Source organism: Plectropomus leopardus, chromosome 1 (genome assembly GCF_026936395.1).
Source record: "Plectropomus leopardus strain MGB_pleo_1.0 chromosome 1, ASM2693639v1, whole genome shotgun sequence".
In the NCBI taxonomy this organism is placed as follows: domain Eukaryota; kingdom Metazoa; phylum Chordata; class Actinopteri; order Perciformes; family Serranidae; genus Plectropomus; species Plectropomus leopardus.
The window spans coordinates 4,862,741-4,890,378 of NC_142176.1; the positions used below are offsets into that span (position 1 = coordinate 4,862,741).

The window sequence follows — 27,638 nt, forward strand, 5'->3', positions numbered from 1 at the left end:
GTGAGTATAACAAAAATGTGAGTTTATTTTTAAAATTGTTGTCTTTGATAAACTAGAATGATTCAGCTCTAATGTAAATTCACATGTTGTAAATATTGAGAGGAACGAGCCCCCTGCACCCCCCCCCCCGCTGATCTGCACCTGTGCTTTACACTGACAACACATTTAATTTATTTCTATTTATTTTGTCTTTTATATTCTTTGGTAAAACATTAATGGTCACCCACTTAATAACAAAAGCATTGGGAGCTTTTTAAAGGGCTAAAACATTTCATTAACATGCTTTACACCAAAGTCCATGCAGCAACAATAACTTAAAGAATTACTATTGATATATTAATTTAGGCTGAATTATTCAAAATAAACAATTTAACTCATCATTTGCATTTTGCTTACATGCTTACAAGCTCAATATATTGTGCAGATATTTGATTTTAAGCTGTCACCCTCATAATGCTTAAGGAAACAATATTGACACCATAAAAGAACTCACATATTTCTGCATAAAAATTCACCACAATGCAGAAATTCAATGTTTGATGCTCAAAATTTCTTCGGACAAACCTCCTGTTTCATATGCATCACCCTGATGTTGAAATAAAATGTATGCATTTGACCTCTTATAATTTGGTGTAACATTTATGACTGCTGAATGTAAAAAATAAAGAAAATTTAAAGGGCAATTTGTCAACATTGCACATAAATGTGCTTTGCATCAAGTCAATACAGCAGCAGCAATTTAAAGGATAACTATTGATACGTTAATTTAAAACAGGGTTGACTTATTCTCCTATATCAGAGTAAAATTAAAAAAATAGACTGACATTTTGTGTTATGTGCACATGTTTAGTGGCTTTAGCTTTACCTTCGTTATGCTCACTAACACAGTAGAGTCCAGGGGGACACAGGAGACATGTCCCCCTGCATTTGTGCCCCCAAATAAAAACATTAAACTAGCAAAGGGTTTTTATTTTGACTACATTAAAGACATTTACACCGTAAATTGAAACAGAAAAGGCACAAATTGGTGCATAAAAATTAACCAGAACGCAGGAAACAAAATAATTGGTGCTCATAGTTTTCCGGATTTTGGCGGAGGACCCCCCCCCCCACACACACCAATATTGAAACCTTGCCCTACATTAATGTATTGTATTTGACTGATTGTGATGTGCCTTTAATTACTGAATAAATAAGTCTTGTTTAGTTATCTATCATCTTTATTTGTGTAGTTTAAAATGTAAATCCACTCATATAACAATAGCAATAATAGGCTAATAATAATAAATAACGCCTGTGTGTGTTTTAATGGCTTGGACGGAGGCTGATGTCAGAGTGGCGTGGGTGGAGAGACGGCCCCGCGTTGTGTATTGAGGCTCGGCCCTGGACGCGAGCCCAGCATGCAATGCGTTTCCTCACAACAAGGCAGCTCTCAAAGGCCACAGAGTTTCCTGACTTTGTATAGGAGCACAATCAGGCCTGCAGGGCCGAGGACGGGGGGGAGTGGACGGACGTATTGTCACTGTACTTCTTCAGTGGTGCGATCTAAAAATAGTGAAGCTCTGCTCTGCGTTTTCCAATCTGTGCACACTCAACCCAAGTGATAAATATAAATACTGAACATACCTGCGGACGGACGGAGATCAGTCAGCTGATAGAGACGTTAGGACAAAGTTTAAGTGTCACCAATAAAAAACAATGTCTGTTTATCTCATTATTGCTATGCTATTATTTATGTGCTCACTGCTAATATTCTTCAAACAGCATTTACTCTTATTGTTGTGGCTTGTTGTTATTTTTGCTCTGTAATTGTTCTCTCTTTCATTTGACCTTTGTTCGTATTATTGTGTAGCTAATAATGTTATGTTCTTCTGCAAATCACTTTGTAAACTCTGTTTTTAAAGGTGCTATATAAACAAAAGTTATTATTATTAGTATTATTATTTAGCATCGATTATGTGAAAAAACAGTTGAAACAACAGCGAATTAATTGATTATCATTCAGGTCATTTTTCAAGAATGTCAAACATTCACTGGTTCCAGCTTCTCAAATGAACATTTTTGCTGCTTTTCTGCTTTAAATCATTGCAGACTGAATATCTGGGTTTTTGAATCTTGGTCAAACAAAGTTTTACAACAATTCAATTTATCAATGAATGGAAATATTTGGCAGATTAATCACCAGTTGCAGATAATCATTATCATATGTGGATTCATAAGGAAAGAGCATTTCTTCCTTGATGATTTTTACCTGTTAAGTAACGTACATTTCTGAATTTGGGACTTTTGTGAAATTAAATTGATTTGAATCAAAAAGGAGCTTCGTGTGACTGATCTGTTCGTATGATGAAGGGCAGGAAGCTGAAGGCCTCTTTAAAGACCCAGCATGGTGCTGAGGTCATGAGTGACGAAGATGCTGTTTGAACCGTTCATATTTGGGTTCAAGGCTGCAGATTTTGGGGGGTAACGCACGGGATATCTCCCATTCAATATTCAAATGTGCATGTATTCCCCTCAATAAAAATATAAGTGTAGTAGAGGATTTGTTTGACAAAATTTAATACATTTCATGTAGAAAATGCATAAGTTGGTGCATAAAAAATCACCAGCAGGAAATTATCTGATTGGTGCTAAAAACTTTCCTGCAGACATTCCCGTGAACTCCAAATTTCATGTGTATGTGTCATGTGTAATGAAAGCTGGATGTAGTTTTTATTTATTTTATTGACAATATTTTATTTTATTTCAAGTTTTATTTTATCATTTACATTGTTTTATGTGAGCCTGTGTGGTGGATTTTTAGCATTTTTACATTTTTTACATTTTACATTTTTTTTCAAAGATATTTTTATTATGTTTTCTGTTTAAGTTTTTATGTGTTTCTGCAGCTGCAAGACAACATAATCACCAGAATAAATGTTGGCATTGTACATTTCAGCCAACCACAGACACTTTTGCTCAGTATTATGTAACAGACACACTAAAAAATGTTAAAAATCAACAGTGCTGTGGTTAAGAGATGTGGCCCTATAATGCATTATGCTTGAGTTTTTAGAGGGATAAGGAACACACACTGTATATTACGCTCTGTTTGTTATTGTAGTTACACCCACCGCCTATGAAATATTGACTGCAGAGTGCTGCAGAGTTTTCATTAATTTATTCAGCACGTACTGTACACTTTGCACAGTCTGTACCGTGAGGTTTTAAAACACAGGAGGCCAACATCTTTATGCTCCAAGTCCACAGATCCAGAGCTAAATATGTCAAACCTCATGCACTCTTTTACAAGTCCACTAAAGACGGCGCGCACAGTCGGATCATAAGGCTGCATCGCTCTTAGTGTCGCAAGAATGGCATTTAAAACAATATTATCTTTATCATGATGATTTTATTATACTGTCGAAATTTCTGTTGAACCTTTTTGCCTTTACACGGTTAAATGTCTTGATTTTTACAACAGTGAAACAACGTTTTATGGTTTATATATTAGTTTATTTAATTATTGCATACATTTTGGATATTTATTGTTATCAACATCTAGGTCATTTTGTCCAGCCCAATTTGCTCCATGTGTATCTCAATATGAGATGCAAAAATAACCCTCCTAAAAACGTGGACCGCTGGCACACAACGGGTTATACTGAAGCTCTCAGTCTTTTATGCCCAAAGATGTCGCCACCATCCTCACTGCCAAAGATAGCTTTGTGTAAATGTACTGAACAAACTATGTCTTATTTATACGTCTGGCTTTAAAGGAATGCCTGACGCAGTTTGGCGTCCACAGACGCCGTCTCTCTGAGTTTTGGCGTAGGGGCTTTACATAATTGAGCGCTGAGACTTTTACACGTGAAATTATCAAGAGATGTATATTTTTTTTAAACCAAATGGATTGCTTCAGATCCTCGGAGGGGGCTTTATACAACTCAAATCGCTGCTGCTTCTCATTAATTGAAGAAATGGGAGATAAATGTCTCCTGTTTTTACATCACAAAAGGTCCCACGTGTCTTAAATATCGTTGTAGCCAGTTTGGAAATACGTCAGATGCACCGTAGGTTGTTAAATGTTCAGGAGGCTGTATGGAGTCAACACTGGGGGACCAAATCTGTCAGGAGGTCTGGAGGGCATTCATTTCCTACTAAATTATCCCAATTATATTATATTATTTACTACGAGCATGTGTGCAGTATATAATGATACGCAGTACATGAAAGCTACTACTGTCTGCAACAGTGCAGCATAAATGACCGGTCAGGTACCAACATTAAGTCTGAGTAAAGTGCCATTGTAACGTAATAAAGAGATTAACGTCGTTAAATATGCCCTCGTGTTGTTGTCTGCTGAAGTACGGCAACACCACTTGGACAAACCACACACTGAAGCGCAGTACACTGTATTACTAAAACTGGTGGTAATAAAAATGGCAATTTCTTTAGTTTCTTTGCGATTATAAAACTAACAGTGAGGTGTCTTTTTGTGGACCAAGTTTTGGAACAAACTCAAAGACCTACCTTTTTATTTTGGCTTTTAATTGAACTTTATTTATCTATTGACTATTTATTTATATATTTTAATCTGTTTCATAATTTTACTAGCCTACCTTCTATAACATTTATCCATTATTTCACTTTGTGCTGTGATCCTTTCATTTACCTCTTATTTACAGTTTGAGTATTTTAATTATTTTTTTAAATTGCTATTATTATTTATTATCTGTTATTTATCTGTTTATTTGTTTATTGATCTATTTATTTTTAACTTCTCTATTTATATATTTTTTGTTTTTGTTTATTTCTATGCTTGTGTGCTTTTGTGTGTATATAATTGTGTGTGTGTATTTTCCAATCATATTCATACCTCTTATTCTGCAAAAGCAACACAGCATAGCATAAAACTGGAAAAAAAACAAAAAAAAAAACACTTTCAGTGATTTAAATGGAAACAATTATCCGAGGTAAGACATGATGCAAAAATGTAAATGTTTCTAATTTTTGTTTTAGGATAAATGCTTTTGTTCTGAGGAAATCCTCTCTTTAAGTTTGACAAAAGTGTCATCATATTAAGAAAAACATGTAGCAAACAGAGCTGGACAAAATGATTCCCATATAAATATCAATATATAGCAAAATATGGAAAATTTACACAATTATTAAACAGTCAAACTGATATTTAACTTTTTATGCCCTACTGTCTTTTTTGCTCTCTCTTTATTTAAAATTCTGGTGCAGATCTTTTTTTTTTTTTTTAAATATACTAAAAAATTTGCAAAAAATGTGTATAAAATACTGCACACATAACAAAAACTATTTCCATGTGATGAAACGATGCAGCTATAAAATCACAGAGTCTTGGGTTTTAATATTTCCCTCAATTTAGCTTCAATCAAAAACTCAAGCAGATTTTTAACATCATCAAAGCTTAAGAGGAAATAAAAGTGCAAAACTGGGTGTTTAGGAGTTAATAGGATTGCGAGCATTACCAAAAAACACACGATACATCTCACTGAATTAGCCGCCATTGTATCCAGCAGATAATCCAAACAGTTCAGGAGCATTAAATCAGATTTCCCCCCCTCTCTCGCTGCCCACAAACACCTGACAGAAAGCGAGACTGCACAGCTCGGAGGCTCTGGATAAGCCCTCATGTTTTATTTGCGAAAAGCGGCCCCATTGTCCCATAAGTCACCTCGCACAGCACTCTTCTGCTTCACGCCACACTGAGCCTGTCCGACTGCGTTAGCGTCACCCGCTGCTAAAGCACTTAGCTTGTGTTCTGCGTGTCCTCTGTGGTACGGCCAAACATCCATTTGGAGGTCCTAGGAAACTTTGAAGCTTTTCCACCCACACACTGAGCGAGGGAGGCGGCGGGGGCGCATTTGTGACGTTTCGTGAATACTTTGTCCAATAAACAGCCCTCCTTGTAAATACATTAAAGCTAATCAGACATGTATGGAGCTGCGGCCCCGAAACAGCACGATGGGAAATTTCCATCAGCCGAAGGGTTTTATTGAGAGTTTAACATCTATCTATCAGCGAGCGGTCGCACCAGTTTCCATTTGGTTGCCACATTTGATCTTTTTTTTTTTACACTTGTCAGACATTGTCACACCTGCTGTGAGCGCCAACAAGGACAGAAGAAGGCGGAGAAGCCTCTGCGTCTGCTGCGAATCAATCGATATATATCCAATATATACCACTCAGTGTTACTGGTGCAAAGTATATTTAACCCTCTGAAACCTGGATCGACATCAGTTTCCTCATGCTGCTTTAAGAGGCCCTTCAGTTTTAACCTTTGAACCCTAAAGAATTAGATTTCTTTAAAGAACATGGGGAAAAAGGTAACGAGCAACTTGGTAAGAAATGTCCAAGGAATTGACTAATTGACTATTGACTAACATAACTGCCATAATCATATGTTTTTAGTACCTTTTAAATTTTATTTCATTTTATTATTATTACTATATATTTCTGCTGTTTTTCCTTTTCCTCCTTTAAAAATAGATTAATTAATTTGAAATCATCATTTGACATCAAGGACTTTCTATGCCAGCCGGGTTGGGGAGGTTTAATTTTTTTAATAGTTTTTTTTTTTTTTTTAATTTTAAATTTTTTAATGGCCACGTATGGATGAGATGCGGCTGGGTGTATGTGATTCGCTACTGTACTGGTAGCTATTATTTGTTATCGTACCCTGCACAAAACTAAATAAAAAATATATAATATATAATAATAATTATATTCAAAATTATGTGCAGATTTTTTATTAATTGTATTATTATATTATATTATTGATTTCTTTTAAAATTATATTATTTTTCTTATTTAAAAAAAAAAAGATTATATTTTTTACCAGGTAATTTTCTTGTAATTTTTATTAATTTTTTGTTATTTTGGTGGTCATTTCTCCTTTTGTTGCTCATTGCTGCCTTCCCATGTTTTTAAAGAAATCAAGTCAATTTGCTCAGGTTTCAAAGGGTTAAATGTTTAGGTGTCACAGCAGTGAGTGAGTTTACTGGTATTTCAGAGTGGAGGCAGTTGTTCCAGCAGACGACATAAATGACAATTTAATGCTTAGCTTTCATCTGATGTCGCAGCTGCACTCCAACCAGCTGCTTTTTTCCATCAGCGCTTTGTTATAGATGAAGTTATTAAGAGGGAATTTTCACGGGAGGCGAAAATTTAAGAGATGATTGAGAACAAAATGGAAAATGTTGAATAACAAGCTGTCTAATTAGCAGTCGAGTGATTCACAACAAGCGACTCATTGCAGCATTAATTTAAGCCATTTTATCATCACGTGATTTATCACTGGCTAATGACACCAATAGCTTTCTATCACCTCGCTTAAATGAGGTCTTTAATTCAGCATTTTGAGCCGCTATAAGGAGCAGAGCGCCTCCAAAACAAACAGATAAACATTCACCTGGAGGCTGCAGGTTTTTGAGTCTAATATTAACTCACCTTTTAGCTCTATTTTGGTCTCCACCAACTCTTGAGGGGCATTTGGCTCTTCAGCTGCCAAAGATTTCTTCACCAGCCGGTCGTTAACTTTGTGGTTTAGACACTTTGCCTGCTGTCTGATGCTGAGCGGTGACGACACTGTGGGTTTAAAACAAATTGTGGTTGATGTGAGTAATACGACTGAACCAAACGGAAGATGCCATTAAAACCCAAACAATAAAAAGTTTTTAAGTAAAACACGCAGTTATGTTCTGTGTAAGGAGTCAAATCACAAAAATCTCTTGTTGCATCAACAATGACAGGGTGAAATTACAGGTTGCACTTTAAAAGCACTGGTTAATGACTAAAAATTATGTTTGTTTTTTTTTAAAAAAAATCTGTTTTTCTTTAAAACTAAATTTCAACTTACTTACTTTGTACTTTTTAGTTAAAGTTCTTGCTAATTTTGGGTAATTTATTTCTTTGTTGTTTGTTGCCTTCTTCTCATGTTTTTTAAAGGAATCAAGTCAGTTTGCTTCAGTTTCAAGGGGTTAAATAATGTCAGTTTTTGCAATCATTTGATATTTGGATGAATTATGTTGAGTTACGGCTGGGCGATATGGCTTTGAAATAATGTCACATTATTTTTAGGCTATATTGGAAAACACAATATATATCTCGATATTTTGATATTTAAAACTACTAAAATACAAAATTATTAAATGAACTACAGTTACAAATACAGTAGCTACTGTCATAAAATAAAGTTACATAAGCTCCTGTTATAGTAAAGTTCAATAAAATACAATGTTAAATAAAGTAAATTATAAAGTTAAATAAAGTGCTGTTAAAGTAAAGTTAAATGAATAATGTTATAATTAAATAAATCAAAGCAGAAACCATGATGCTTTTATTTAACAATACTTAATATAACTTCAATATAACAGTACTTAACTTTATATTTTACATTATTTCATATTATAAAAGTATTTTCTTCAACTTTAGTATAACAGTAGTTTATGTAACTTTATTTTATGGCAGTAGCAACTTTCTTTGTACCTGTAGTTCATTTAATATTTTGTATTTTAGTAGTTTACAGTGTTTAGAGGAGATTTCAATATATCAAGATATATATTGTGTATCGCAATATCGTCTTAAAATATCGTGATATTATTCTAAAGCCAGCCCAACTTAAATAGTTTGCTGAAGAGCTCCGCACAACTTTTTGGTCAAGGGGACACAGAGGAGGACGTATTTTCAAATACTGACAATTTTGTTATTGCTGTTAATTTTTTCCAGCTTTCTGCCTACACAAGCTTTAATCGATTAATTTACAAGTTGCTCTGGCTCTGTTTCTTAAATACTACTGGCACACTTTTTAAAAAATATAATCACAACAGCGTTTCCTACTATGACACATCAGAATATCTGCTGGGAAAAAAAGGCCAGTTAAAACCCAACAGAGTCCGAAAAACGTAAACATCCCGAATCAGCCAATCCTTAATCAGCTGAACTGGGAGTCATAACCTCCTCACAGCAGCTGGAGCAAACCATTTTCTGTCTCTATCACCTCCTGGTCCAGATGTGGAGAGGAGACAATGAGAAATAGTTCACAGCTTCACTGCAGAGGCCTCTGGGTGAAGTTTCTCACCGACGCTGATGATGTAAACCATCGAACACATCCAAGCAGGGTGTGTTAGTGTTTTACACATCAGCATTAATCACCGGTAAAGAAGAAAAAATGTCAGAACTGAAAGGCTCACAACGTATTTGCTGTCGAACACAGTAACCCCAGTTCATTGCCTCCGTCTCTGCCGGATCTCAGGACTGTTATGTTTTTTATAACGACAACAAAGTCGGTGCCAGCAGCGACTTTGTTTATTGTTTCATACAAAGCAGAAAACAAAACTATGGGCTCAAAAATGTTCCGAAAGTTTCGCCAGATCTACTACTGTGAGAATGTGTGTTACATATTGTTTGCAAGTCAGATATAAAAATAAATCTTTTTTTTGGCAGTCTGTCAGCCCCTCTGTTTTTCTCACACACTTCTTTTTTTTAAGATGTTGGAAAAACGACAGAACAGAGATGATCTTTTAACTAACTGAAATAGACTTAAAAGTGTTTCCTATTTAACTGAAACACTCCCACTCTGACATTCCTAACAAGAGGAAATGCTGCAGAAACGACCCACTGGGACCATTTAAATCCTTATTTTCTCATGAAGTAAAACTAGCAGATAAAAAGATAAACTCCACTGAGATTTTCCTAAACATGGGAAAAGCATGAAAAAAACCCACTGAATCCCACTCCCTAAGCTCAAAGTCATGAGAATTTTTAAAAAAAGTAATTATTTAAAAACATTTTAAGTCACTAAAAACTTAAACGAGCTGATTTCTTCATATTTCAGAGTTGGTGTCGTTTGAAACGCAAACAAACTTCAAACTTGTTGAAAAATAAACACTTTAACAACATCCTCCTGCAGCAATAGGGTCCTCGCTTCCTGTTTGTGTATGGAATATGGGACGCGGAGGGTTATGCTATTTAAACCAAAGGGCAGCAGATTCCCAGCTCGCGGAGGCTGGTGGGATCTGAGAGCCGGCTGCCAGCTTCTCAGGGGGACGTGAAGTGGGTGGGAAAAGTCAGAAAGCAGGAAAACAAGATAAATAATGATGCAAACGAGGATGGAAAACAGGATAATTTAACGGGGGGGGGGGTCAGAAGACACAAAATCAGATCTTTACAACTTTAGATTATTAAAGGGGCTCTGTGTCAAATTCGGTGTTTTAGTTATCAGCACACGGTTCTCATCATGGAGGTGGCTGTCTAGCTAACAGTGCTAACTAAGTGCTGATTAACTGCAACGGTGCTGACAGCTGATGGTCGGGCAATACAGTTCTCATCGCAAGTCGTCCAGCCCGTTCTCACTTTGAACTCAAACAGCACTGCTCAGTCAGTGCTTTCGGCGTGAGCGTGATGCCAAAAGCCACCTTTGAGTCCAAACAGAACGAGGTGGGACGCCGTCAGATGAGTCGCTCGCACAGAACCAGTGGTGTTGTTATTATACACTGTCGGACAACCTCAGGTTGTAATGCTGATGGTTACCATGGTTACCACGCAATATAAGCAGCGCGAGGGCGCTTACAGGACGGGTGGGAGGGTCCCACGAACAACTTACCTTCGTGTGGGAGTTTGGAGTTTGCTTCTTGTGTGTGTGTGTGTGTGTGTGTGTGTGTGTGTGTGTGTTTTCTACATCTTACTATGCGCCTCTTTTGCCTAAAACTTAACCGTCTGTGACTTTTGCCTGATCCTAACCATGGTGACAGTCAGCGGCGTTGTGTAAACATAAGTCCCATGCTGCCAAGTGCATTTGTTGACATCTGGCTGACAGCATCCCAGAGCGTAAACAGCTGATGCAGAAGGATACCTAAAACGTCATAAGTAAATGCGGAGGGTCACTGACAGAGCAGCACCATGTGACGAGGTGGGATAAGAACGTGTTGGATGAAACGTCCTTATGAGCCAGAATGTTATGATCCAAAGTCATCACATTTTGCCACTTTGCAGTGGACTTTCACAGCAACATATTTCGACCTAGGTATCCTTCTGTGTCAGCTGATGCAGCTACGATGGTGGGATTACGCTGCACGTGGTTATGTTTAGGCGACAAAAGCACATGCTAACCAATGCCGGGGAACTAAACCACTGCACCTGCTGGCACGGATGACAAAGTTTATGCAAAAGAGGCACACGGTAAGGGGTAGAAAAATGCAAATACCAGACTCCTGCATGAAAGTCCAGGGTTTGTTGGATCCCTCCAACACTCCTCCCACCCGCCCTGTAGGGACCTTCAGCGTTTAAACCTGATGATGTCAGCGGTCTAACAGGGACTAAAACTCGACAATAAGGCCATTAGGGACAAAAATGCCCGCTTCCAAAAACTTTCATAAAAATATTATATATAAATATTTTTTCCCCACTTTTTCAGGTTAAATCTCTTAATCAACTGCAGCCCTGATCACAGATCCCAAAGTATTTAAAATGTTTTTTTTTACCCTCTAAATGCCAGTTTGGAAAAAAAATTACTATTATTATATTATTGTAATTATTTTGCAATTTTTAAAAAAAAAAACACAACCTTGGATAACAATTTGAAAAGTCTGTTTAAATGTGAGAGCCGTCAATTAATCAGAATGACACCGCGGCGGAGGGCACGCATTCTCCGAAACTCCAACACCACGGCAGAGACAAGTTCCCCCGAAACTCCGCTGGGAGTTCCTCAGCTTAATTGCATTGTGTTTGAAATCCCCCAGATCCTCAATTTGTGAACTGTAGGCCGATCTGAAAATATGAATGAATCAATCAATTCTTAAATTAGCCTTTGATTATGCTCTGGCCCGCCATCTAATCGTTTAGAAAACAATTTGCCTGAGGCCAAACTTACTTGCCAACCCCTGCTGTAACGGGTCTTAAATTATAAATTGGAAAAAAAACCTGCCCCTTTATCATTTATTATGTTGAAAAAAAAAAATTGCGTATTTTTCATAAAAAAACAACAGTAACATCATGTGATTTAACTGGCATTTAGACTGATAAAAGAAAAAAAAAAATCCCCAATCTCCCCTCATTTATTATATTGAAAATAATTCAATTTTTGTTGTTTTTTTTTTCATCAAAAACAACAGTGACATCCTGTATTCAAACTGGCATTTAAAGGGTTAAAATCTCAACAATTTTTAATTATTTGATAGTTTTGATTAGTTGATTAAAAGATTTACGCCAAAAAATTTGGGAAAAACATATTTCTGTATAGTATTTCTATAAAAGGTTTTGGATGGGGACATTTTTGGTTGTAAATGGTTGTTTTTGGTTGGTGGTTGTGAATTAAAGTGATACCAGACGGTTAAGTCCTTACCGCCGAGGCCCGAGTCCAGCTGAGGACTCTTGGCTGCTGGTCCTCGCCTCGTCTCCCCTTTCATACATCTCTCTCACTATAAATAAAGACAGAAAAATGCAACAAATAAGAAATGTAATTTAAAAATTACATTTAACTGTAGGCAAATAGAAGGGTGATTTCTTTCAATCAAGTAAGTGCAAAGACAAAATGGTAATACTGTTAAATCAACGTTATCCTGTGATGTAATCCCATAAAACTGGACCTGCACTTGTATCCACATCTGTACCACAAACTCAAACCACTTGTTTCTTGCTCCATCGTAACTCTTACTGAAATCCGTAAACATGTTTTTGAGATATTTGGCTAAATAACAAACAAACTGATAAACAAATGGGACTTCAGTGGAGATGAAGGCAAAAATCATGCGAAAACTAAAGACCTCAGTGCTGGACCTGCAGACAGAGGAAAGACATGTTTAACTGAACCACTTTGTTGCTTCCTCAGTCCACGGCTCCTGTAAATACACGATGCTTATGATAAACTGGAATCTCAAGATGGCAAAAGCTAAAAAAAAGTGACTGATGTCTCAAAATAAAGCATCATGTTGTTTCATAACATGGCAAGTAATGAGTTACAAGAAAATTACTCAAAATCTGGCAAAAACATAATAGAAAAAATACAAACTAGATTAAAAAAAAAACTATATATATAGAGAGAGAGATAAAATAGTAATCATAATGCTAGTGATTATTAATAATAATGGTTTTAAAAAAATAATAATAACCAAAAATTATAAAATAACAAACTTATATATATATATATATATATATAATTACAATAATCCATGCTCGCTGGACATTTTTCCCAATTTTGTATTATTAACTTAATATTATATAATATTAATTACAACTAATAATCTCACTCTTTAAAAACACATTATCAGGTTATTTTCTTGTCACTGTTTTCTTATTTTCTTGCAATTTGTGAGACATCTTTTGTGAGGTTGCTCAGTGCTTCTAGTCTTGTTTTCAAAAGAAGTTTAATCAAATTGCTCAGGTTCCAAAAGTTTAAATGCTTGTTAAAGGCGTCTGAAAGCAGCACAACAAAACAGATGTCGTTCCAGCTTTGAAAGGGTTAATGTGGGCACTGTGTGTTACTGTGTTTGCATGTAGCTGTAATTTCTAAACCCTTATGAGGACGGCAGCCTGTAGATATTCAGCCAAGCGCAGGGATTTCAAAGACAGGAAGGCCTTTCGATAACAATCAGACCCACCAGTGCCTGTGACGCCCTGCGCCTGCAGGCTCTCTCTGCAGCACCCAAACACACCATCTCCTGCAGAAAATTTAAACGATGTTTGGACACTTTTAGCTCAGCTGTGTGACGCGTTCATGTTCTGGTTTTGGACAGCGTCTCTGGAATGTAAACTTCCCACAACCCGCTCATAAACACGGAAGACTTCGTAATGAAATACGGTTTAAAGCTCCATTTTCACATGTAAGGTTCCACATCATTGCAAATAAAACTAACTGAACTTTCCACGGTTTGGACGCTACAACAACAATCATTACTGCTGCTGGATATCTTTTCTCTTGGGGATTTTTCTTTTCAAAGACCCGTGGTCACTCTCCACTTATTAGATTAGCAGTGTGTGTATTTGTGTTAGTTTTATCAACACAAACGTCATGTTCGAGGTCGTCGCTTTGAGGCAGATGTGTGTTTATTATGTTTAGATGACGGTGATGCGTCACAGCGTCGACTGCAGCCACTGGGCTCAACTAGTCCATCTTTTCTCAGCAGAATTTTCCAATCAGTTTCTCATCCGTTTGTTTGTTTTGGAGAAAAATTCACAGACACAAAATGTTTTGCATATTCATGGTGACATCTTACGGGTATTAACCCTTTGGAAACTGAGCAAATTGGTTTGTTTTCTTTTAAAAACATGGAGAGAAAGCAACGAGCAGCTTATCAAAGATATGGCCTAAAACTTAGCAAAAAAAATAGAATAATAAAATTTAAAAAAAGTAAAATAACAAAAATGAGAGTGGGCTAAAAAATACTGAAAATTTAAAAAAATGTAAATATTTTACTTTTTTTCTGTAACATCATTTAAAATTTTAAATTATTCTAATCAAAAATGTAGTTTTCTTGACTATTTTGTACAGTTTTTTATAATCCTCCCCTCTTTTTTTAAAGTATTTTTTGGGTAAAATATTCTAATCACCTTTTACTAATTTGTTACACATTTCTTGCAAATTGGTCATCGCCTTTTCTCCACATTTTCAAAATAAATCAAACCGATTCAGTCAGGTTTCAAGGGTCAAATAGCTTTTAAAAGGCATCTGAACCCAGCACAAGAAAACTGATGTCAATCCAGGTTTCAAAGAGTTAAAAACAAACAAACTTTCTGTGGACATTGAAAATAGCCTGTTTGATGAAGAACGGATGTGAACTGAGCTTATAAATCTTAGAAACGCCTTAAATTTTGATTGCAGGTTGTTTTAAGAAAATGCAAATGTGGCCCAAAATCCAGAATACCACTTTGCACAACAAAAACATTTTCTCATGATTTCTTTTTCCTTTTCCAAAGATTTTATGCAGACTGACTGTAAGAGGCTTTCAGAGCGCGGTGACGACAGCCCGACATGCTGCCGGCTGAGAGCTGCGGCGTGTCTATTTCTGTGGTGTGAGAGACGTGGATATTAAAGTTTCAACATGTCATGGGTGGACTTTAACCTGTGATGTGACGGTTTACATCCAGCACAAATGCATGAAACATGGGAAACAGATTATGCCCTTTTATAGTTAAACATGTCTGAGGAGTTGGAAAAAGTTACTCTTGTCAAATAAAATGATCGACTCCTTATTTCAGATGTTCTGTGGCGTGTCAACAAATATTAACCTAGAGCTCTCATATTTTCATTTCTAATCATTTTTTGTTAGTTATGCTAGTGAAGTGACACTAGGCGGGTTTCCATCACAGATTTTCACAAAACTTGAGCGATATTTTCAAAATTTCGATAAAACACAATTGCAAGATGACTGTGTTTTCATGGGTGATGTTATGCGACTTCTCTGACGAAAACGTTCCAAAAACGATGGTGATGGATGTCCAAAACATTAGCAGGTTTATTTTTATTGCAGCCATCGCACTAGCCGCCATTTCCAATCGAAGTCGAAGTAGGCGTGTTACGGAGCGTGGGAGCGGCCACGTATGAGGGATGATGGGAGCTGATAGTCCACGATTTCACAGAGGAATTGAGGATTCAAAACTTTAAGATGATCCGCTCAACTTTCTCAGTTATGTGATGCAAAAGCAGCTCTTGTAGCTCCTGCTGCATCATGAGGGAGCCAGTTCCTACTGACAAGCACATCGACACAGCATCATGTGACCTAAAAAAGCCAAAAAAGAGTTTCCAATGCAGTTTTGCGAAATGCTTTTTCAAATCACCTGAAATACCAACCTCTCCTGCGAGCTTTTTTGCAAGAAATGGGAGTTGTTTTTTATTAAAATTGACATGTTTCCATCAGGCGTGTTTATATTTGCAATTTCAATTTGTGCAATTTGAGAGTTAATGGAAACCTGCCTATCGATGTTACTCTGGAATAATTATAATAACTCCGTCAAAATACCTGAAAACTAACGTTACTCCTGTCAGCCTCGGCTGTGCTTTGTGTTTAGCGTTACCAAAGAAATATCAGCATGCTAACAAGTAAACATGGTAAACATCACACCTGTATTTTAGCATTATCATCGCTGGCATGTTAGCACGCTGCTGTTAGCATTTAACTCACGTGAAAAAAAACAACATAAAATACAAAAAGAGCACTGCAGAGTGGTGGCAACTAGCCAAATTTCTAAAATATAATATGAATATAAACCAAATAAATAAACATATATCACTTTACATGATGGTAAAACACAGGGAAGTCAGGGAAGTTGCAGTATTTAATTGAAGGCCCTGCAACTCTTTTTTAATTTCTCCCTCACAGGTAACACTCAGCATGTCCTCAGAGCAGTGAGACCTGTGTGAGTGTTCAGAGCATCGATCACTGGACTCCAGTCCAAACACACGTTGGACGCACATTGTTCCGTCTCCGCTCCGCAGATCCGAGGCATGGCTCTCGTCTAACGGACAATAATGAGGCGGTTAACAGCAGCCGGACGTAGCTCAGTCCCACTCAGCGACACTAAATCAGTCTGTTTCAAATAAACACCGGGCTTTTACGCCACTCGCTCACCACGAAACCTGAGTTTGGAGTGTGACATTTCTAATTTATTACAATCTAGTGCAAAACAGATGATCTTCCTCGTATTTCTGCCGCTTATTGTTTATCATCTGTCCCAACTGTGAAATCTAAATATTCCTTCCTGCATGTAAGATGAGCTATTTTTAGGAATCCACACTGTTTGTACACACGGTGATATTTAATTAATTGTCTCCTAAAAATGATGTTTTTCAGATTTTCAACAGAAGTTTTGCTTTTAGAGAAATGTAAAGCCACCTGGTTCCTATCAGCACAATGAGAAAACATACAATAAACATATTTAACATGGAGTTTTAAAGATGGTGGGAGCTTATTTGGCGGGATTTTATTAGTTGCATTATGGGAATTGTAGGATATAGCATTAAACCCGTTTCACACATGCGCTGCAAACCTTAAATTATCTGGACATTACAAAAAGGAGCTGCATGTGAGAACACAAACGTCTGAATCAGCTGAATTGGACATTAAATGGACTTTACCCTGCCAGCTCTTGTGCAAGTCCATTTAATTTCCAACTGAGATCATGTGTGAAAAGAGCAAGTAATTGTCCTGAAGATTCACAGCAAGAAAATTGGGGTATAATAATACATTTCTATTATGCGGCTCACAGAAAACCATAAGACAACAAACATCCGTGCATGAAAAAGGGTCATTTACAAAAGGTACGGCAACAAAAAAGACATTTTGTGACCTAATTTACAAATCGTAAATGGGACTGTGGTATAACCCAGCGAGCAGAGAGCGTCCCACCAACATTGGATAAAGTTACTTACAAGTTACAATAATGTTTTAATTAAAAGAAAAATTTAATCTAATGTTCAAAGAACTTTTTAAGGATGTTTATTATTTCAAATAATGTCCCTAAGAGGTTAAACGCTGATGTAACGTTTTAACTGCAAAACCCTGAGGATGTTTTGGTGATGTTGAGGTGACAGATTTAGACTTAAAAAAACTAGATAAAATGTTCCCATTACGTTGCATGAGAACAAAGGGACAATGTTTTCAAATCAACAGGCAGAAGATGTTATAGAGGACTGAGACTACAGAGCATTTTTCATGAAAATGTTGTGTAATGTGATATGTTAATTAAAAAAACCCAAACATTTTTATCATTTTTTAAAATGTTTATAGCAGATGTTACCCTAACTTTAAGAAGAACATTCTGCCAACTAAAAGAAACTTGTTACTAAATGTTACTAAAACACTGGATTGGTTGAATTGTAACGTTCCCAGAACATTTTTAGAAACAAAATTTGCTAGCTGGAAAGCTGCATCGATCCTATTAACAAATTCACCTAATAAACTAACACACTTAACCTGGTTTATACTGGTCGTATAGGAACCAGTGCTGTAGTGGAACTGGGTTTCAATACCCAACCCGACAAATTACTCAACGCCAACTGATAAAGACCCAAACCACGAGCAGGAGAAATCAAGGGGACTCAAAAAAGGCCCGAAAGTGTGTCAATCCAGCCCTGGTTATACATTATTATTGTATAAAACATCTCATGTCTTCAGTGCAGAAAGTTAAAAAATAATGTGCACCAAAGTTCAGCCTCAGCAGAGAAATAACTGCAAGATTTTTTTTTTATTATTTTGTTCCCATTAAAGAGTTATGTCTAGACATTGTTACTGGAAATCATTGTGAATTTATCATCTCTATGAAGTGCAAGTTATGTTGAGCCAAATCTTCAAACTTTGAGCCACTTAAGAAGTTTATACCACAGACAGTAAACAAAGATTTGCTGAAACTATTTGGTTTGTTGAATCACACAGAGACATTAACCCTTTGAAACCTAAAGTAACTGCCTGATTTCTCTCAAAAACACGGCAAGAAGGCAAAGAACAAAGAAGAAATGAACCAAAGATTAGCAAGACATCATGAAAAGAATAAAAAAATTACCTTTAAATTAGTTTTAAAACAAAAAGCTAAATACAAAACAAAACAAACAAACAGAGAAATGTCCTAAAAAAAATTTTAAAGATTAAAAATTATTACTTCATTTTAAATATGTAATAATGATCATTTTCTCCAGGCTTCTCTCTTGTTTTCTGAGGACATTTTACTTCCTAATAAATATTTTTTTATATAAGAAACTTAAGAACATTTCTCATCAAGTTGCTCATTGCCTTTTTTAACCATGTTTTTTTTTTTAAAACAAATCCCTCCAATGTTTTTCAAAACTTGTGAGAGGCGTCTAAAAGCAGCACAAGAAAAGTTATGAGGCTGCAGGTTTCAAAGGGTTAAAGAGGAGGATTAATCATCATTACTTCACTAAAGGTTTTTTTTTTGTAGATGGTTAAAACTATTTTTAGTGCTGTCTTGTAGTTTAAAATCATTTTGTAAATGAGCTCTGTTTGCTGTTTACTTCTCTCGATTGAATCTGAACTGTCCCTGTAGGACGTTTGGACCTCAGATCTGCATGTGAGAGTCTGCACATGCATAACGTGAAGACATTTACTGCTGAAAACGTACTTTGTGTCGGTATAGCAGTAAAGGACGGTTGTACATTAAATACGTTTCACAATAACCGCAAACATTCACACAAGGGCGGGGCTAAAATCAATATGTTCTTAAAGGCAAAATCTTCTTTGCAAATAGCTTTAAATTGTCACTCATTACGAGTGAAACACGCCAACCGTTAACTAAAAAGGGAAATTCAGGCTGCAATTTAGGGCTGCGAGGCATCCAGCAGAAGTAAAGAGCACAGGAGCAGTGAGCAGAACTAATTTCATCAAATATTAAACTTGGTTTGGAGACCGAGCAGCGCAGGACTCCGGAGGGATTTCCCTTCAGACCGGCTGCCAGAGGAGAGCTGGAGGATCATGGGACATTTCACACAGGAAGTGGACGTGGGTGGTAGCCATTTTGGAAACGGATTGTGAGAAAAATGTCACATCTGGTCGCTTACATAACTGGCAGAGAAATCCAGGTTTCAAAGCTTTTGGCCCCCAAATAAAGAAACATGGGGCTTTTTTTTCTGTAATCAAATATTCTGAGATCAAAATTCACCTTTTAAGAGCTTTTTTTATATGTTTAGTGCCATTTAGGGAATAATGACATTTTTAAAAAAATCATCTTTAAAAAATCTTGATTATTTTTTTCAGGGCTGTTTCTATTCGTCATGTTGGAAATATTAACGTCTTACATACAAATCGCCTGATTAAAATTTCTGCAAACCTCAGACATGAAACATTGAGCCTCATGCAAAAAGCAATAATTTTTGCTCAAATCCAAGATATGTCCTGTTTTTGTTCGTACCCATCGATTTTGAGATTCACCGATGATTTCTTATTTCTGCTTTTCTCTTAGGTAAGAGAACATGTTCGAGGCTGAGAGCGCTCGTACCAACATCAGAGAAAAACATCTCGCTTTATTGCCCAGCGCAAGGAAAAATACGTTTTATATATTTTTTAAAAAATGCATAAATATGATTTGGCGTTAGAGTGACTGTAAAGAACAACAATCCCCCCGAGCAATAAAGTATTTCTGATTCTGTTTTCGCGACTTGCCAGACATGCTGATTAGCAACATTTCCTCGTTACGATAACAGAAATTATAGTTTTTACTCCAAAACGGTTTCAAATTAGTTTTAATTAGGGCTGTAAAACAATTATTTTTTTAAAATCACAATTAATTGCAGAATTTTGTTAGTAAATTACATGTTTTTGATTCCATTATTTTGCATTTTAAAACAGTTTTAAAGTCCATATTTACCAGGTAAAGCTATTATTATATTATCGATTGTCTTGATAAGGAATCAAATGAAATTAGCATAAAGTGGGCTTTTATGTAAAGGGGAGATACACACAGAATCCATTTTTATTAAGGTATTTTGAGGTCAGAGGTCAAGAGACCCCTGTTAAATGGCCATGCTGTTTTTCCATAACCAAAATTAATTAAAATTAAGCCTAAATTTGTAGCGTTATTCCACCCCGTTACTGGGAATCTAATAAAACATGGTTGGTATCACTGGATTCAACAAGTCTTCTAGTTTCATATGAAATCAGTATCATAACTTAAACCTTAAAACTCAGCCCGGCGCAGCCTTTTAAACACAGAAATGCCGGTGATTAATGCAATTTAAAATAAATATATATACGTTATGTACGGTGACACTGAAAGCCCTAAAATAATTATAATAATTTAAAAAAAAAATCTTTAATAACTGTATTGATGGGAGAAATACTTTGTCCATTTCAGAATAAAATATCAACAGCCTCTTAAAGAGGGGAATGTAGGCCGGCCTTTAATGCAATTTCAAAAAATGAACACGTTAATTACAGACCTTAATCGTATCCCAATTAACGCATTAACGCTGACAGCCGTAGATTTTAATAAATTTAATTTCTAGAAGACAGGACTGAAAATATGCCTGCGAGTTTTTAATCTGGTTCTGTACTTTTTCTGCCGATGGAGAAAAGACACTTGACGCTGAGTGCCTTCAGCTTTACTTTGTAAGACATTCTCTGTCAGTTTCAGGAATACATACATGCCTGAATATACAGAAATGATGAAAGTTTGAAGCGTTAAACTAAAAAAAATAAAAAACACAGACTGTCTTAAGTGAAAGTCATCTAAAGACTGAATCATCCTGAAAATCCACCTCACTCCCGGAAAGTGCCGTCTATTAGTCATCCTCCGCTCTCTTCTGGCGTCAGAGCGACTGCATGACTCTTATTTGAGAAAGTGGAGCTTCTGTACTTGAGGTGGACATTTTCGGTGGCAGGAGCTGCGTTGAGAGGCGGGGGCAGTAATGGGGGAACTGAAGGAGAGAGAATGTTTTTTGGGGGGGTTAGAGTGAAGTGCATTACCCGCGGGCGGCCAATAGGTTGGCACTATCCCATCTCCCTCCATCGCCTCCACTCAGCTCCTCCAGCTGAGGCGTACTTAGCACCATTCATAATGCATGGTCGCCACCCCTCCGTGCACAGGCCTGTCATGGCTCGTTCCCTTCGACAACTCAGCCCAACTCTACTTTTCCCCCTAAGAGGATGCCAACGGCTGCATAATTTAGATGCTCCCCGCTGTTTTCAGGGCTCATCTCTTATCAAAAATGTAACAGACCGACTTTCTGGGGGAGTTTTATCTAAAGGGGCCGATGGAAGATGTTCCAGTCCAGACAATGGACGCAAAACTTCTCCAACTTTTTTTTCTGAAACTTTACAGTGATGTCAGCGTCATGTATGGCTGACTGGGCGCACGTATGCGGGACATAAACCTCGACGCAGGACGGAGAAAAGACACATGTACTGCACATTTCAAACTAAATATGTTTGGAGCAATTTAACCCTTTAAAAACTGAAAGAAATTGTTCTGATCTCTTTCAAAAACATGGAAGAATGTGACAAACATCTTCACAAGGAATTCACCAAAAATTTGCAAGAAAATTACTTGAAATTAGCAGCAACTGAAAAAGGCAGTTAAAGAACAAAAACCTGACAAAAAGGCTAAAATAAAATAAGAATATATTATATTAATAATAATAATAATATATTTTTATGTGACATTATTTTAAATATATAAAATTATAATAATTATAAATATAGTTTTCTTTATATTTTTCTCTAGTTCATTGATGATTTTTGAGTTATCATCCCTCCTCGTTTTTTTTAAACTAAATTTCAGGTCACTCTTGTGTCACCTTTTACCCACTTTTCACAGTTTGTAGGACATTTCACACCAAGTTGCAGATTGCCTTTTTTCCCGATGTTTTCGGCAGAAATCAAACCAATGTGCTCACATTTCAGAGGTTTAAATGCTGTAAAAGACATCTGAACGCAGCCCAAGAAAACTTGATCCAGATTTTAAAGGGTTAAGAAGACTGACAAGGATCTCATTTTAATTTAAGCCTGCACCAATTAGTCTACCATCTTTTCTGATTGAAAGATTTTCTTTTTCGTATATATTTCAGCAGTTTTCTGCTATTGAAGTCAAATTTAAAGTTTCGCAGGTTAAGCAATATTCCTGCTTGAATTTCTAAATGTGAAATTCTGTGTCTGAGCACATGTGCGTATACCAGGGAGGATCAAAGTAAAACATATTTAATAAATCAGAGTATTGTTCCAATGGAGTCGATTGAGGGGAAACAAAAGGCCCATTGAGGGTTCGTCGTGCAGCCGGTGTGGCCAGCTGCAGCCGGGCAGGTCAAGGTGACTGAGGTCACGAGGAGAAGAAAGATATTTAAGAGACGACGAACACCTGCTGAAAATATCTGACTTCTCTCTGTTAAAGAAAAAGACATAGGTCACATTTGCCCATGTGTCTTTGGTTAATTCAGAGCATGCAGGTGCCAAATTTTTGGGGAATTCAGCAAAAGTTTAGCTCGCTATCTGAAGCACTGTTTATTTATGGACTTTTCTCTAATGGAAATTAAGTAAACCGAACTCTGGTAGTCCTTTGATTTTCCTCTTGTCTCCATCATCAGTTAAAAATTTAATTTGTTGAATTGTTTAGTTGATGATAAAATACCTGAAAACTAATGTTATTCCTGCCATCACTCAAAAAAGACGAAAACAGCGGCCGTAAATGTACGAAAGTTGGGAAAACAATGAGATTCTGGAGCTCCTGACCCCTGAGCAGAGGACGAGATCATTAACAAATATTTGATATTTATGATAAGAGCTGATGTTAAAAAATAAAAAACTCAATGAAATTGGAAAATAATTTTAATGTATAACATTTTTATAGTCTGATTTTGAAAAAACACATTTTGACACTGGACCAAAAATAATAATGTATAAACCTAATGTTGTTGCTAATCATTGACGTATCCCAGGCTGTGATGATAAAAAAATCTAATAATTATGCAGTATACTGAAAATAATTCATTTTTTGCAAGGGGTGGGGGTTAAATCTAAAAACAATCTAATTTAAAAAAAAAAAACTAGCATTCAAAGGGTTAAAATTCTGTAAATTAATGAATATTTGATATTTATGAAGAGGACTGATGTTGGTTAAAAAATTAACTCAATGAAAATGTAAAATAACATTAATATAATATATATTTATTTGCAAAGTGATACAGTTATGTGTAATATTAAAGAGTTAACATTTTGACATGATTAACAACATGTTAAGAGCACATTAATCTTATTATTTTTATGCGTAAATGTACTTGTTATGTAACACACAGGAACTGCATGCCATTACATATTCTGCACATAGATAATTCAGTGTATAATATAAATGACTATATTAACTCATTTATTGAAATATATTTCTGTGGTATTAGCAGTTGTTGACGTGGGAAAACATACACAAGAAAAAAGACAACGGTCGCACTTTTACATCACGCTCGGCTTCTTTCCCGCCGGCACACAAATCTTTTAACGCTGTTCGAGGTGCTGCTGCAGAGCTTTTAAAAGATCTTATTCACTCTCACACAACCTCTGCTGCGACTCCCACGTAGCATGCTACAGTCTTTATAGTATGTGAGCAATATCTGTTTCACGGGGAGAGCTTTTACGTAATCGAACCAATCACGGCAACAGATAACACGCTGTTGTAACGAGTCACTTTCCAGCAAACCAGTTTGGGCCAGTTTGATGCATCAGGTATGTTTACATGAAAGCTCTGGACTAGATTCATGTTACAAACATATGTGGCCTAGATCTGACTTTTTTTGTTTGTTTTTGCTTTCACGTAACACATCTGATTTTTTCAGAGTCGTATAGACACAGAAATCCTTTTTATTCCCCAAATCAGATCTGGGACACTTTCATATATGATCTTAAATCTCATATATATCTAATCACTGGTCATGCAACGACAATATGTAAACAGTCATATCAGAATTCATGTGTTTTTCTCCGTGTTTTTTCCACATCGTACTTCACTGTGCAGGCACAGATCAGTCACCACAGTGTCAGAGTGGTCTCTCGCCAAAGAGCCCGTTGGCACAAAAACGGTGGTAAAAGTCACATTTGTCTTGGGTAGAAAACATTTGTCTTGGGTAGAAAACAACTGCTTTCCTTCACACTGCCACCCACAGCCCAGAGTCACTAAAAAATACCCAAGTTTAGAGCGTAAAAAGCTGCTGAAAACGCAGCAATGACACACAAATATACAACCGGTTTTGTTGTTTGTTGGTCTCAAACAGCAGCCCTCAAACTGTGTAAATTGAAATTGCGAATATACATGTCAAGTTCGAAAAAACTCCCATTTATTGCAAAAAAGTTATGACGCTTGCATAAGGTGGAATTTCAGGCGATTTGAAAAAGCCATACTGGCAAAACTGCGATGGAAACACTTTTCCTGCTTCTATAGGTCACATGATGCTGTGGCTATGTGCTTGTCAACAGCCCCAAATAATTCTCATTTTCAGCTGTTAATGTCACAAGATCAGCGATTCTCAACCTTGATTTTGGGGCCACTTTTAGAGAATGACAGGAGGCCAGGGGCCAGTCGCAGCAGCCTCATGCATGTCTCTAGGATATTAGGAAATTTCTAGGATTTTAGGACATTTTTCAGATTGTAGGACGTTTCCAGGATTTTAGGACCTCTTCAGGATTTTATGGATCATTTTTAGGATTTTTTAGGGTTGGCCTACATGCTGCAAGTTGTGTGCAAATAAAAAAGCACAAATTTGTTTAGCTTGTTTATCAAAAAATGTTCAACCCCCCTCAACTGAGGTTTTACCCCCCAAATGTCATCAAACCCTCAAAAAGACGTCATTTAGCTTTGGATAAAAACATGAGACAGTTCGGCATACAGTCCTAAACAATAACCCATATTTACCAAATAACATCTCTTACTGACCACCATTCAAAGCAGTCTGGAACCAGGCCTGAGCTAAACTCAGGTTTATAATCCACTTTGAATCTGTAAAATTTTGCTTCCTTTTTTAAAAAAAGACTTTGACTTGAGGTTAAAAAGCAGCCCGGTTTAAGAGCTGGTCTGTGAACTTCCCATGTCTGTTTTCACTACTCGATCACCGTCTCCACACAGGAGTTCGTCCCGTCACCTTATTAGGAAAGCAGTGACAAGTGTCCATTGTTCGGAGCAGAAACAGAGCAGCACGCCTGCAATAACATTTCAAATGTGGTGAAAACAACAAGTGAGAACAGCTCACCTAAACACACTCCAGTTCCAAATAAATAACCAGTAACCATCATAACAAACTGTGTGTATGGTGTTTGTTTGAGATACTCAATGTCTGTCTTTAGAGACTTTAAATATGTATCAGCTTGACCATTTTATTTAGTAAAATTAAAGAGATTTGAGCCTGGGAGGTTTAAAATGACATTAACCAAAGCCAAAACAGGAAAGTGACCAAAGTTGAAATAATAGTTTTCTTTTTGCAACAACCGTGTAATATTATTCCAAAGTCCTGTAAATATTTATCCCCAAAATTCAGATCATGCCAATATATTGTACTGTACCACAGACCCTGCTATTGTGTGCCAGCAGCAACAATGGCTCCATATACCTCTCCATAATAGGTCATTTCAGCACAGTGGCGTGTAATTATTGTTTACTGCCACTCGGCTCCATTTATGGTGAACTGTCTTGATCTGGTGCTGAGCAGCGAGTCTGTAATCTCAGGGATTTGCAGGCTGCTTGTAAAATTACTGTCATGGACCAGAGGATTATTTAATTCCTGATTCCCAGTAAGGTCAGGATTTCACACACCAGTGAGTGGCCCGGGCTTTAAATAGGAGCTTGATGGTGAGCAGGTCAGTCAGTACGAGAAGTAAAGTTGGATCGAGACGTTCGCTCCCTGCGGGCGACGTGTTGCTGCTGAGAAGACCGAGCTCACACTCGCTATATTCTTTTTTCATGTGGATTTGGGTGTTTTGGCGTACTGATATTAAGTTTATAGTTCATAGATGAAAATTAAACTTGGCACTGCATGTGCAACTTTTGATGATCAATATTCCAGTGCAACCTCAGGTCTGTTACTATGGCTGTCTCTGTGCAGTTTGCGGTTCAGAAAACTGGAATCGTCTTTTTTGTAAAGATTGACATTATTTCTCTAAATCATAACGGCACAAACTGAAATTGTGGATATAAAATACGCCTCGTGGAAACACGGCAATTTTGAAAGAACTCCCAGTTAATGCAAAAAAGTTTTTACGCTCACATGAGGAGGTATTTCAGGCGATTAGAAAAAGCCATATTTCAAAAACTGCAATGGTAACTCTTTTTTTCGCTTTTATAGGTCACATGATGCATAACTCTTCCAAAATTGAGTGGATCATGTGGAACTTTTGAATCCACAATTCCTCTGGGAAATTGTGGACTATCAGTACCCAGAAATCCCTCATACGTGGCCGCTCCCATGCATAAGGGGCTTAATCTTTCCATTATGGCTCCATAACACGCCTGTGTCGCCTTCGATTGGAAATAATGACGGCTAGTGTGGTGGCTGCAATAGAAATAAACCTGCTATGAACATCCATCACTGTGCTTCTTAATATGTTAACACGAGAGGAGAAGTCACAGAACATCACTCAGTCGAAACACAGTCATCTCGCAATTGTGTTTTGTTAATATTTTGAAAATATTGCTCAAGTTTTTGAGAGGCATCTGGCTGCAGACACAGCGGAGGTCCATAAGCAAAGTCTTGTGTAAATGCACTTGTACATCCCATCACTTCTTGGACTCCTACTGTCATTTGAATAAACTGCTTCATGGGTTTAAAGTGTGTTTTATTCTTCAGCCTACACTCAGGGTTTTCGAATTTGGCATAGCCTATTCACTTTGTTTATTAGAAAAAAACGTTTAAAAATCAAATATTTCAAAGCGTTTCAAACATTTGAATTGTGACTAACTTTTAAAATCTATTTACAAACGTTTGAGATCCAACATAACTAACTTCTTGATTTAACATACATGTATTTTCAAAGATATAGAGCCTCTATAAACTTTCAAAACCTTTAAAAACTTTATACATTTGTCTTTGAGTCCGTTTGCTACTTCATTGGATATTAAACGCCAAGAAAACGGAGGTCTTACTGCACATGTGCTTACGGAGGTCCATGTGTCTGCAGCCAGGTGGTCTTAAAGTTTTTGCAAATTTGTAATGGAAATCC

The 27,638-nt window shown here is 36.7% G+C and overlaps 1 long non-coding RNA gene across 1 annotated transcript in view; it reads right to left on the reverse strand.

Annotated features, from left to right (window-relative positions):
- Positions 1-2,182: 2,182 nt before the first annotated feature.
- The window catches only part of LOC148190343 (uncharacterized), a 60,815-nt gene continuing 35,359 nt past the window's right edge, over positions 2,183-27,638 (reverse strand). Inside the window, exons 5-6 of the long non-coding RNA XR_015778652.1 lie at positions 12,353-12,428; positions 2,183-7,599 (exon numbers count right to left, since the gene is read on the reverse strand). This is a non-coding gene — a long non-coding RNA (uncharacterized LOC148190343). The remainder of the gene's footprint in view (positions 7,600-12,352; positions 12,429-27,638) is intronic.